Genomic DNA, 11,106 nt, shown 5'->3' on the forward strand with positions numbered 1-11,106 from the left:
CTGCAGTTGGTCTGCTGATGAGTGTGTACACACAGAGGACATCATTTGATCAGGTGATTGGGCCCCTCCGGTACGGTCCAGGTCGTAATTTGATGCGCGCTGTTACAAGAGGTTCGGCACAAAATTCTTAAAGAACCTCAGGCGTGTCTGCAAAGCTGCTTCTCTTTATTTTTGGTCCGACATTTAACTCTAATACATGAAAGAAATTAAACTTTCTGTGTGGGATTCAACGCTGGACAGTATGCAAGCAAAAACAAGTGAAAAGCATGAACACATTGATACCACGTGTTACTGTATCTGTGTGTGGTCACTGACCGGAGGAAAAACTTTAGACTTAAGTCTGTTCTGGTCTCAAATACTGTTGGACCTGCAAAGGAACAAGACAAAGGTCAATATTGGTTCAGCATTTCTATGCTGGTCTAAGCTGAAAGACCAGGATGGACTTTAAGGCCATCCTAGGGTGGCCAGTTTTCTGCTGGACGGGTAAGCTAACGTTCGCTAACGTTTGCTAACTATGCTGCTATCTCTCTAGGTCTCCTTGTGCTCTCCACTAGTGATTGAGTAATAGCAGGGCCTATGTTGCTGCATCTTACTGTATATTGTAAAAATCTGACTACATGCAAGCAGTCAGATAATTATTGTGTCCTGATACCGACGGCAACAATGAGCTGACACTTTAGTTATCAAATAGACATGAGCTTGTTTGCACTTTAGCTGCTAAATTAAGGCACACAGTGGCAAGGCCTCGGACGCCGTGTCATTATGCTGTTGATTCTGCATGTGTTCACTCTCGGTTAGCTTGTCATCCCACTTCCAGCGCACTCCATGATTAATGAGTCATCGACTCTGGGGGGCTATTGCAGTTTGTGGCACCGACTGTGTGTGCTTGCTCTCGCAGCACTCCATCACCCATCGCTCTCTGTTGCCTCGTCTATGTTTGCGGCTCAGGCCAAATATCTCAGTCCAGTGGAAGGACTTGTCTAGACTAGATCTCCCTGCCAATTACCAACTTGGAGGGGGTTGTTAGAAAAACATACCCACAGGCAAGGACCCAAATTAATAAAATCAACTACAGACACTGTGAAGAGGAAAGTCTATCCATCTCACTTTCTTCTTTCTGGTAATGTAACCCAGTGTCTGGTGGTGATAGCCTTCCCCTGCCACGCGGTGAGCAATCACATATTAATGAATGCCTCCATTTGCATGCACAAGCAGCTTCTGAGGGTCTATCAAAGCAAATTGCTTTATCTGAAATGAACGTGACCTCACCAATGACTGGGTTTTGTAAATAAGCCATTATCCATCTAAGGCATAATTACATCATTAATGTCAGCATGTGGCTGCAGCTTTTGCTCACCCTGGCTAGACACCTTCCAGGTAAACTACCTCGCCTTGTTCGCAGACCATTACAGGCACCGGTGACAAATTCACGTCATTTGCATGGAGCACGTGTCCCGTACCACGATGATCCAGAGGGCAAACACGCACCATGTATCTTCCTTTGGTACCAATCAGTGGGTGAGTGCGTACGTCCCTCCGTCCTCCTCTCATTACCGGGAAATCACAGGAGCACCTTGAAGGAATTTCTCAAAATCTGACCCGCTGGGTCTGCAAGATGAAGTGAAAAGATTTTGGAGGTCAGAGGTCAACATCATGTCGCCTCACTTCAGGAGCACCTTGATTGAATTCATTCAAAATTGGAAAAAATGTCCACTGGGACTCAAGGATGAACTGAAAAGAATCTTGTGGTCAAAGGTCACTGTGACAGGCTCACACCGTCGCGAGGTGTCTGCAGTGCGGACATGATGCAGTATTTCTACTTGCTTTGTTCCATTTGGGTCTGGTTAGTGTCCAAACTGTCCTGTTTGGAATGTACTAACATTTCTAAGCAAATGACAGTCATAAAAATTCGTTGGTCACTAATCCTTAGCCGGGCTGTGAGGTGTAAACATGTAGTTTAAAGGATACTTTGGTGTCTGTTGATGATGATCTCAGGGTCGGAGGAAGGAGGTGGGTGACGGACCAGCAGGAGATGCAGCACTTGCAGGTGTAAATGAGCCTGTTCAATACAATCGTAACGTAACGCCGCCACTGTTTGCGTCTGTGTATGGAATGTAATATCCACTTTCACGTTTTAAATGCTAATCATATTTTATGCTTTGATTCAATTCCCACTGTAATATGTAAAGCACAAACCACAGTAAATCCTGTATTTCACTTTTAATCGCAGATGCAGGTGTAACCTCTTTTTTTTTGACAGAATCCAAGGCTTAGAATTTTTCCTTTAACATCACACCAAATAAGGCAAGTCATCATTTTTAATTTGACTTTCGGTACAAGAAAATGTTATCCCTTCCTTCATCCAGCATTATCCATTAAGGCGATTTGCGGAGCTGCGCCCTGTTTCACACAAGTTAAGAGCTGCAGAGTGTTGCTGCAGATCCAGATGCTCCCGCAGATCCTATTAGCTCCACAGTAAAACCCCTCACGAGTGAACCTGAAACGCGAGGAGGGAGGAGGAGGAGGAGGAGGAGGAGGAGGAGTGCACCACTGTGTTTACATGTGTTCACAGGTACTGCGTATCAATGACGGGCTCATGTATTATAACGCTGCAGGCGGGGTGAAGGCGACAATGTCAATGGCGTGATAATCAACGCTCTATCCACTGGCCCATGTGTGTAAATGTGTCAACGCTAATTAGATGTTCCCCGCTTCAGTTGTTGGTATATTCCAACTGCCACTGCTGTGATTTGTAAATAGCCTAATTATACCACTAATGCTGCGGATGTCTGCTAGTTTTAGGAGGCAGAAGAAGGATTTCTCTTGTCTTTTTTGGCTTGCGTATTAATTTGTGTTTACATATTCAGTGTGAATGAAAACGTCTCCCTAAAATTAATAATCAGCTCAGGCCTGCTGCTCTTCTCCCCTTCGCTGGCTGGAGAAAGTCTGATAGATGTGTTTCGTACGCAACGATCAATCTTGGTGTGTTGTTCAGTGCGTGCGTTGTTTTTTTTTCCCAACTGGTTGTTTTCAGGCATTTATTTGTACGTTTGTGTGTTTCCAGTGAGGTCTCGCTGATTTCTTTCATGGACGAAATCACAATACTCAAACAAAAAAATCCTAAAATGTTTTTTTTTTGTGGCTATGAGATAACACGATGATTTGTTCCCACACTCTAATCAATGCGTGGGAACAAGCTGTAGCCATAGACGGATGACTGCATGGGCAAAGTGGGCGTGTGCCCAGGGCCCCACACGCAATAGGGGCCCCTGGCCTTCAGCGTTCGTTTTTTTTTTTCTGTTTTCCTTTGTTTTGTTTTTTTACAATTTACAATTTAGAAAAAGATACTGGAATGAATTCGGTTTTGAAAATGTAGCATGACAATAAAATCATTTCAATGTTGTAGAAATTATAAAATGAAATCAGTCATGTTGACAGCACAATGGCGTTCCACGTGCGCTGGGGGACAAACGTGCAGCGCGTACAGAAGCGGGCGCTCCGTGCCTCCATGAAACGAAAACAACAGCAAGAAAAAGAAGCCAAACGTGCCGCTCTGGTGCAGTAAATGCAAACCTAAAATGACGGTTATTTTGTGCGGTTGTGTGTTGCCCGGTGTTGTTATGTGTGTAATGGGAAGAGCGCCTTTGTGCCTCCACTGTTTGCGTGTGCAGGGCCCGTGGTCATGATAATCCGTCCATGGCTGTAGCGACCGCAAGTTAATCAAATTTGGGACCAAGTAACATTTGTTGGCCACAAAACACTTCAAAAATGATTGTGGGAGCAACTTGTATCTTGTCGCCACAAATTAAGCAAATTGTGGCAGGAAGTTATGTTTTGTGGCTTCAATACAAGGGAGCAACTAAATTGTGGGAACAAGTTAAATCTCATGGTCACAAATTAATTACAAGTTCTTGTGGGCTTTCTCTTGATATATTGATATGTTGTCCTTCTCTGGGACTGCGTAGTGAGATGCATTTCTGGGGTGAACGTGTGCTGTCGGTGTGTGAGGTGTTTGTGTTGTGCTGGCGGTGGAGACTGTCAGATTTGACCAGGCAGCAGCGTTAAGACCGTTCAGCCGTCGCTCAGTCTGTTTTATTGAGTCAGCAGTGAAATGAACAGCGTATCCTGCCTGGCGATCTTCTTGGGCTCATTGCGGGGACGGTGTTCCACGAACGCTTCGACGCGCCAGGCGAAAAACAAGACGTCTGAATAAAAGGAACGCACAAAAGGAAAACTGGTTTACAAGCGGCTGAGAACAGAGATTATGGGTCAGAATCAGGAATCCTTGCAGGCAATTAAAAACGAGGGTATGCAAAACATGCTGCCTGATGTTGTCTGTGGGAAATGAAGCGAGGGGAAGAGCATGCACACACTGCCTTTTGTGCTAAAAACAAAGTGATAATACCCTGGTTGTGCTTCACCTGCATTTAATGTCTGTGCAGGCAGCCAGATATGCTAATGTGACGTGTATGTGAGGAGTATGAAGAATTGCTCAGCCAAGCCCTCCTCCCCTGGGGAGAGTGTGCAGCACATTCGACTTCCTCAGGTTTCTTTTTTTTCCCCAGCCTGTTCTGCAGCCAGGGTGCAGTAAGCATTCTGAAGTAGTGGGTAATTAAATGCAAAAAAATGGGATTAGCACGGTGTCCTCGGTTCTCTGTTTCCATGTGATTCCGACAACACAATACGGGCCGGCTAAAGCCAGGGATAAAAAGGATGTCTGTGTTGCAGTGCACAGTAGATTACATACGATTAGCAAGCACACACACACTTTTACAAATAATTACAATTCAATAGAGTCCTCACACATGTTTTCACTTTATTGTGTTTAATGAAAAGTCCTTTTCAGTTCCTCTGTGTTCTGACTGTGACATTGTCCGTCTTTTCAGTTTCAGTTCCATCACAATTAGACCCGAATAACCTAGATATCCCGCAGTCGAGGACAAGAATTTGAAATTAGCATGAAATTCCTTTATTACAAATCTATTTCTTGCAGAACATCAAAGACGAGCAGGACTTGTGAATTACAGAGAGTGGAGCTGTGACTGATAAGAGCTGTGTCTTTGTCTGTCCTTCCAGGAAGGTTATCAAGGCAAATGAAAGGTAGCTTGGAACTTCTCCCTTGATTAGATCATCAGGTAATTGACACAGTTCCAAATTGAAAAAGCCTGATATTTTAATATGCAAATAAAGTTCAAGTAAAAAAAAAGGGTAAAAACTCCACCTCAGCTCTGATAAGGCGTTTTTTTTCTGTTTTTCCTCTCTCTCTCTGTAGATGTGTCCTTTAATTTTTCCGTGACGTACTTGTATTTGCTGCACACCAATAAAAAGGAGATGTAACAAAGCCCGTGTTCATTATCTCCCAGCAGGAGTGGCTGATCCCGACAAATCCAGGAAGACACTGTTGCACTCCTCCAGGTTACCCTTTTTCCTATTTGACAGTCAAGCACACGCTGGCATATACAGGAATGTCACCTGGGTGTCTCTCCAGTCCCCTGGACCCACATTACTGTAGGACAGGAACCAGGGCGGATTACTGCATGGGTGAAATGGGCAGGTTTCCAGGGCCCAGAGCGTACCCAAGTACCCAAGGTGCTTGCTAGATGTGTAAAGCATTTTTGTTTAAAACAATAAAAAAAAAAACACATTGAAAGTGATTTTCAAAATTCCTAAATGGGGGGGGGGGGGGTACAAATTGTGTCAAATCTGTAGTATTTTCTTGAAATCCTATCTGAGCTTTTTCTTCACTGTAATCCTGAAGATTTTAAGTTATACTATATACTCTAGCCGTGTACGAGATGGAAACATCCATCCATCCATTTAAGGGTCGAAGGGGGGGGGGGGGCCTATCCCAGCGGCCCAGAGGCAGGGTTCACCCTGGTTCACGGTTCACCAGTCCATCACATATAGACAGACAACCACTCACACTCACAGTCCATTTTGTCTCCATTTGCATGTCTTTGGACTGTGGGAAGAACCTGGAGTACCAGAGAGAACCCACGCAGGAACAGGGAGAACATGGAGACTCCACACAGAGAAACCCCGTGCCCGAGCCAGGACTCAAACCCAGAACCTTCTTGCTGTGAGGCGACAGTGCTGACCACTGCACCACCGTGCATCCTGTGTGTGTGTGTGTGTGTGTGTGTGTGTTTGTGTTAGACTTGAGATCAAAAAGATAAAAACACACATTATACTGCCATTTGTAGGTTAAGAGGTGATATTTTCCTAGTGGTGAGAAGGCAGCAGGAACAATAACTGTCAGAGAGGTGCTTGTGCTCCCTCCGTGATGTGAAGTAAGGTTCAGAGGCTTGAAGGCATCACAGCATATAATCAGTAATCAAAATCCACGCTGCTTGTAATGGCCTCTGCCTGCTGCTCGACTGTGTTTGAATGTGCTGTAATGACTGCGTTGGGAGAGCGATTCACAGAGCTTCATCACGTCTGCTCATTAAGACCACAGTCTGTAAATGTATGGACCCATACCTCACTGGTCAGAGTTGACATATTAGAAATTATAAATGCAATGATTGGAAAATGTCGCGCTTCCAGAGCGATCTGATAAAGGATTCGTCATGTGGAGGACTTCCAGCCTGCATCTGCTGCAACTAAGGTCGCTAATCAATTGAGAAACATTTTCTATTTAATGTTTGCAGAGCCTTCAAAATCCATTACCTGCCGAGATGTGAGCTTCTCATATGTTCAGATTCATATGACAGATGAAAGGGTTAGGTTATGAAAAATTAGACTCAAAGGTGACGAGCTAAAAGGCAGGACATGGAGGAACTGCGAGCTTTTTAATATCGTGCTTCTATTATTTCATTGTGCGGTGAAATCGGGGCGGCTGGTCAGTTGTGGATATCAAACGGGAAATGTGGTGGGGTATCTCAGTCAATGGGATGACAACAATAAGACTCCGAGGCTACAAGAAGACCTGCAAAGGGTTAACAACAATTTCTGGAGAGTTTGAAACATCAAGCACCACAGAACCGGTCAAGCAACAGTGACCCCACCAAGAGCAGGAGACTTTTGATAGCCGGGAAGGTCACAAGGGTTCATGAGTCCACCATCATGAGGACACTGAACTAAAACGGTGGCAGAGTGGTGAGGAGGGAAGTCAACAGTCTCCAAAAAAATTAGACCTCGCCGACAATTAAGAGTTTGCTCAAGGCCATGTGGATGAGCCAGAGGGCTGGTGGACAGCCTGGGATCAAAGTAGACGTTGGAACAAAAATTCCAGCCCATAGGCAAACCTTTTCTCATAAGATGACATAAGCTGGTGACAGTGAGTCCTGATTGATCCAACCAAGATCCCAGAGGCTAAGATGCAATTAAAGTGTTTGACCCGGACGTGATTTGAACACGCAACCTTCTGATCTGGAGTCAGATGCGCTACCGTTGCGCTACAGAGTCCACCAACTAGCCATCACTTGATAAGGTTATATTGCTATTTTAATGTCTGCCCGGGCTCGTTAGGATGCTTGGAGTCACGTCTTCTCAGAAGTTGGAGCTGGAAGTGAGAGGTGAACGCATTAAAACAGTGGAATGCAGCAAACATTCTCAGTCACCAGCATCTGTAGAGGGATATGTTGGTGAGCTAATTACAGTAGCAGACCTTTACGAAAATGCAGTAAACCTTTTGGGCTGAACATTTTAGTACTTGGATTGATTTCCTCTTGGAACTTGGGAAGTGAATGTTGCAGTACCCATCTTCCATCACGATTATGGAGCAGCGTGCATGGTTTCTCCTTTATCATCGCACAGTGGGAGACCTTTCCGAAAAAGCAGTTATAAAGCGTTGGCTCTGACGTGATTTGAACACGCACCTTTCTGACCCGGGGTCAGTGCCACAGAGCTCTTTGCAGGTGAAGGAGAAAATGGTGTTTTTGTTTTTATATTGTCAGAAGGTGTGGATGGTTGTCCAGGGAGAGCCGGACTGTCGTGCAGTGACAGCCAGGGTAAGCTCCAGCCCCACGCAAGCTGACGCAGGCCATGGATGAAGACCTTTGTTGGATTTAGAGATGAAAAGAGAATGAGCCTTGGTGACCTCGGAGCCTCCATCTTCTATCAGCGCTCATGGCTTCTCCTTCGTGAGTTAAAGGAACTGATGGCAGTTGTCAGAAACAGGTTTCTGTATGACCCTGACGTGATTCGAACACGCAACCTTCTGATCTGGAGTCAGACGCGCTACCGTTGCGCCACAGAGTCATTTGATGACCTTGTGGCTGTTTTTATGTCTTTTAATGATTTTATACATTGATTTGAGGGACATCATTTGTTACCATTTGAGCGCAAAGTTTGTTCAGTTGTTGAATTTTTCCAACTGGAAACACAACAAACAACCTTCTTCGAATTGGGCAGACAAACTTCTACTCACCATTCGGATTCCACAATTCCGAGATGTCATCCATAAACACCTCCACCTACGCCAATTAGACTGATGTATGTGTCAAATGTATGTACAGTACAGCCAAGAATAAGGTTAAAAATAGGGTTACAGAAAACTCTGGTGGCAGGAGTTCTGATGTTAGTATGCGTGTGTTTCTCTTTTTTTCTTTTTCTCTTTTTTTTTTTTTTTGCAGACTGCTAGGAAATCCGAACCACTAATTAGTCGTTGGCTGGTATCACACGAGAGCACGTCTGTGTCACAGAATTGCGCGCTTGGGTCTATAGAAATGATTAGCCTGACACTTTTTGTGCATAATCGTCTTAAACGGGGCTTATGACTGATATGATATATGTGCCCTCAATTTGTCCTCCTGGGCCAAAAGACAGCGAACCTGTGTGTGTGTGTGTGTGTGTGTGTGTGTGTATGTGTGTGTGTGTGTGTGTCCTGTTCTGATTCTAATGGTAGTAAGAGTTGATACTGACTGTTACGCATAAGAACAATGTGCTTTTCAGCTGGATCAAGATCAAAAATACAGATAATCAAAGTGTAAATTAACATAATTGTGTTTCATGATGTAATTGCTTGACATTATATTTGAAACTTTATTTTATTGCTTCTTGGTGCAAGTGTGGAATTATGCTTAAAACAGATCTGGTCCCTGTTCCCAAAAGCCTTTTCAAGCTTCGATAATCTTATCCTTTATTCTTACACTGGGACTTAGATCATCGTTGCCTTAAGAGGCTTTTTAGCCACGCTAGCTGCACAGCTCCACAGAGGACATCGTCCATCCGTCTTTTGACCTTCCACTTTGGTCCGGACTGAAACAGATCAGCATGTGTGAGACTTTTTTGTGACTGCACAGTGGGTTCACATGCAGAGTTGCACGTGAGCCAAAGTCAGAGTTGATTTTCCTGGACTGGACCGTTGTTGTTGCCACAGAACAAGAAGCAGCCAAGAACTGATTTATTGATGGAAGATTCGCCACCTCTGGGACGGCCGGCCTCCTTTCAGCTTCTTGCTTTCAGGTCACCTTTTGTATCAAATTACATGAAACTATTGAGGGGATGATGACCTTGTTTCACGAAAAGATATATTCCATCTCCATGACAATCATTAAAAAAACTCACCTACAGTACAATTCTTTCATTGAAAATGACGATGAAAAATCTGTTTTTTGCCTCCTTCATCAAGGTGTGTACAATGAAGTCTGCCAGGTGTCGAGTGACACCAGCAGAAGCAGAACTGCAGGGATTTTTTGGGACTTTTTTGACTCTGTGTTTGTATATATTGTTTACTGCAGTCATTCTTGAGGGAACGTAGATAAATAGCTTTTCAAAGTTAACCGATGCTCTCCACCGTGACCGACTGGTTTCACTTGTACCTTCCCCTGATTCGCTGAAGCTTTTTGGTGCAGGTCCTTGAACCAGCATGTGCCACATTTTCAGAACCTTGGTTCTTCTCTTCTGCACCAGCCAGCTCTCGCACCAGTTTTAAGCTGTGGGTGAACAAAATTCAGTCGCCCATGCAGGCGACGCGATGCTATCGTGAGGGCATTGGACTGCACATCTCGCATGCTGTAAGACGCTGTAAGGGAAAGGGGGGAGGAGAAATACAGGTTGCAAGAAAGCACACCCAAGGAACCAGATTTGGGGTTTGGAACAGTTAAACTGCGGGTGAGAACGCGCAGAGTGCCTCAAAATGAGGTCTGGAAGCATGCAGCAAACCTAAGAGACTCTTCAGGTTCGCTCAGTGACGACTCAGAGCAAGCGAACAGTCGCTGAGAGAACCTGAAGGAGCTGCAGGCGGAACACGCCGTTCAAGTGTGAGGTGGTTTGTTTTGATCTTTATAAGGTGGCTGCTTAACCTCTGCTGTTAAATTCTCGCTTCAAGAATATCTTTCATTTTTTTCCACGTAATTAAAAGGTGCAAAAACATGCATCTGAAGTTATTTTCAGGTGGCCACGTATCACCTCTACTGCATGTGTAAAAACCATCTCCAAATAAATCAAGGTATTTTTCTTTTCCCCATCCCTGATTTAAAGTTTTCAGAGCTTTTCCATCAAGAGTTCTTGTGTTTACAAGTTCACTCACACCGTCTTCATCTCCCTGTGGATCTGGAAGCGAAAAAATTTTAATTCCATAAATGTGATTCATAACTCTTGAGGCAAGCAATTACTGTACATCCTGAACTTCTCAGTGGGAATAAAAAAGAGAAGAGACTTCAACCCCCCCGTACTCCAAGGTCAATATAAAACACACTGAGTGGTACTTTCTTGAGGGCAATACCACAGTGCCGGTTCCAATAAAAAGCCAGAATTAAAAACCCATTCAGGCGGCCACAATTGCATCCTCCCACGTTATCAGCTGCCTGATGCGATGACTGACCCTGTGGTCGTCACCCAGGCCGCTGAGACCATCGATCCTGCTGTCCGACTGGTCTGCAGAGGGAAGGCGGCGTTTTTCCTGCTGCTGCTTCTGTGTTTATTGCCATCAAATCCCTCAGAGGAAGGCTTTAATGAGCGATGAGGACAATAAAGCCATGGTACACACAAGTGTGCACACGCACACACACACGTGGGGGGACAACCAGTTCATACTATGAGAGTCACCAGAGAGAAGAAATCCTTTGTAGTCACAGGGTAATGAAGCTGTGGCAGAGATCGAGTCAGGAGGCAGAGAGGCTAACTGTAAGTCTCCAGAGTCCAAAAATCAGTGGCCTGTTG

General features: G+C 44.7%; 2 non-coding genes across 2 annotated transcripts; both read right to left on the reverse strand.

Annotated features, from left to right (window-relative positions):
- Positions 1-7,335: 7,335 nt before the first annotated feature.
- On the reverse strand, positions 7,336-7,407 carry trnaw-cca (transfer RNA tryptophan (anticodon CCA)). The gene has a single exon. It is a non-coding gene; the product is annotated as a tRNA-Trp (tRNA).
- Positions 7,408-8,130: 723 nt separating this feature from the next.
- On the reverse strand, positions 8,131-8,202 carry trnaw-cca (transfer RNA tryptophan (anticodon CCA)). The gene has a single exon. It is a non-coding gene; the product is annotated as a tRNA-Trp (tRNA).
- Positions 8,203-11,106: the final 2,904 nt, after the last annotated feature.

Source organism: Aulostomus chinensis, chromosome 21, assembly GCF_037954235.1.
Source record: "Aulostomus chinensis isolate RoL2024-O1b breed Wild chromosome 21, RoL_Achi_v1.0, whole genome shotgun sequence".
Taxonomy (NCBI): domain Eukaryota; kingdom Metazoa; phylum Chordata; class Actinopteri; order Syngnathiformes; family Aulostomidae; genus Aulostomus; species Aulostomus chinensis.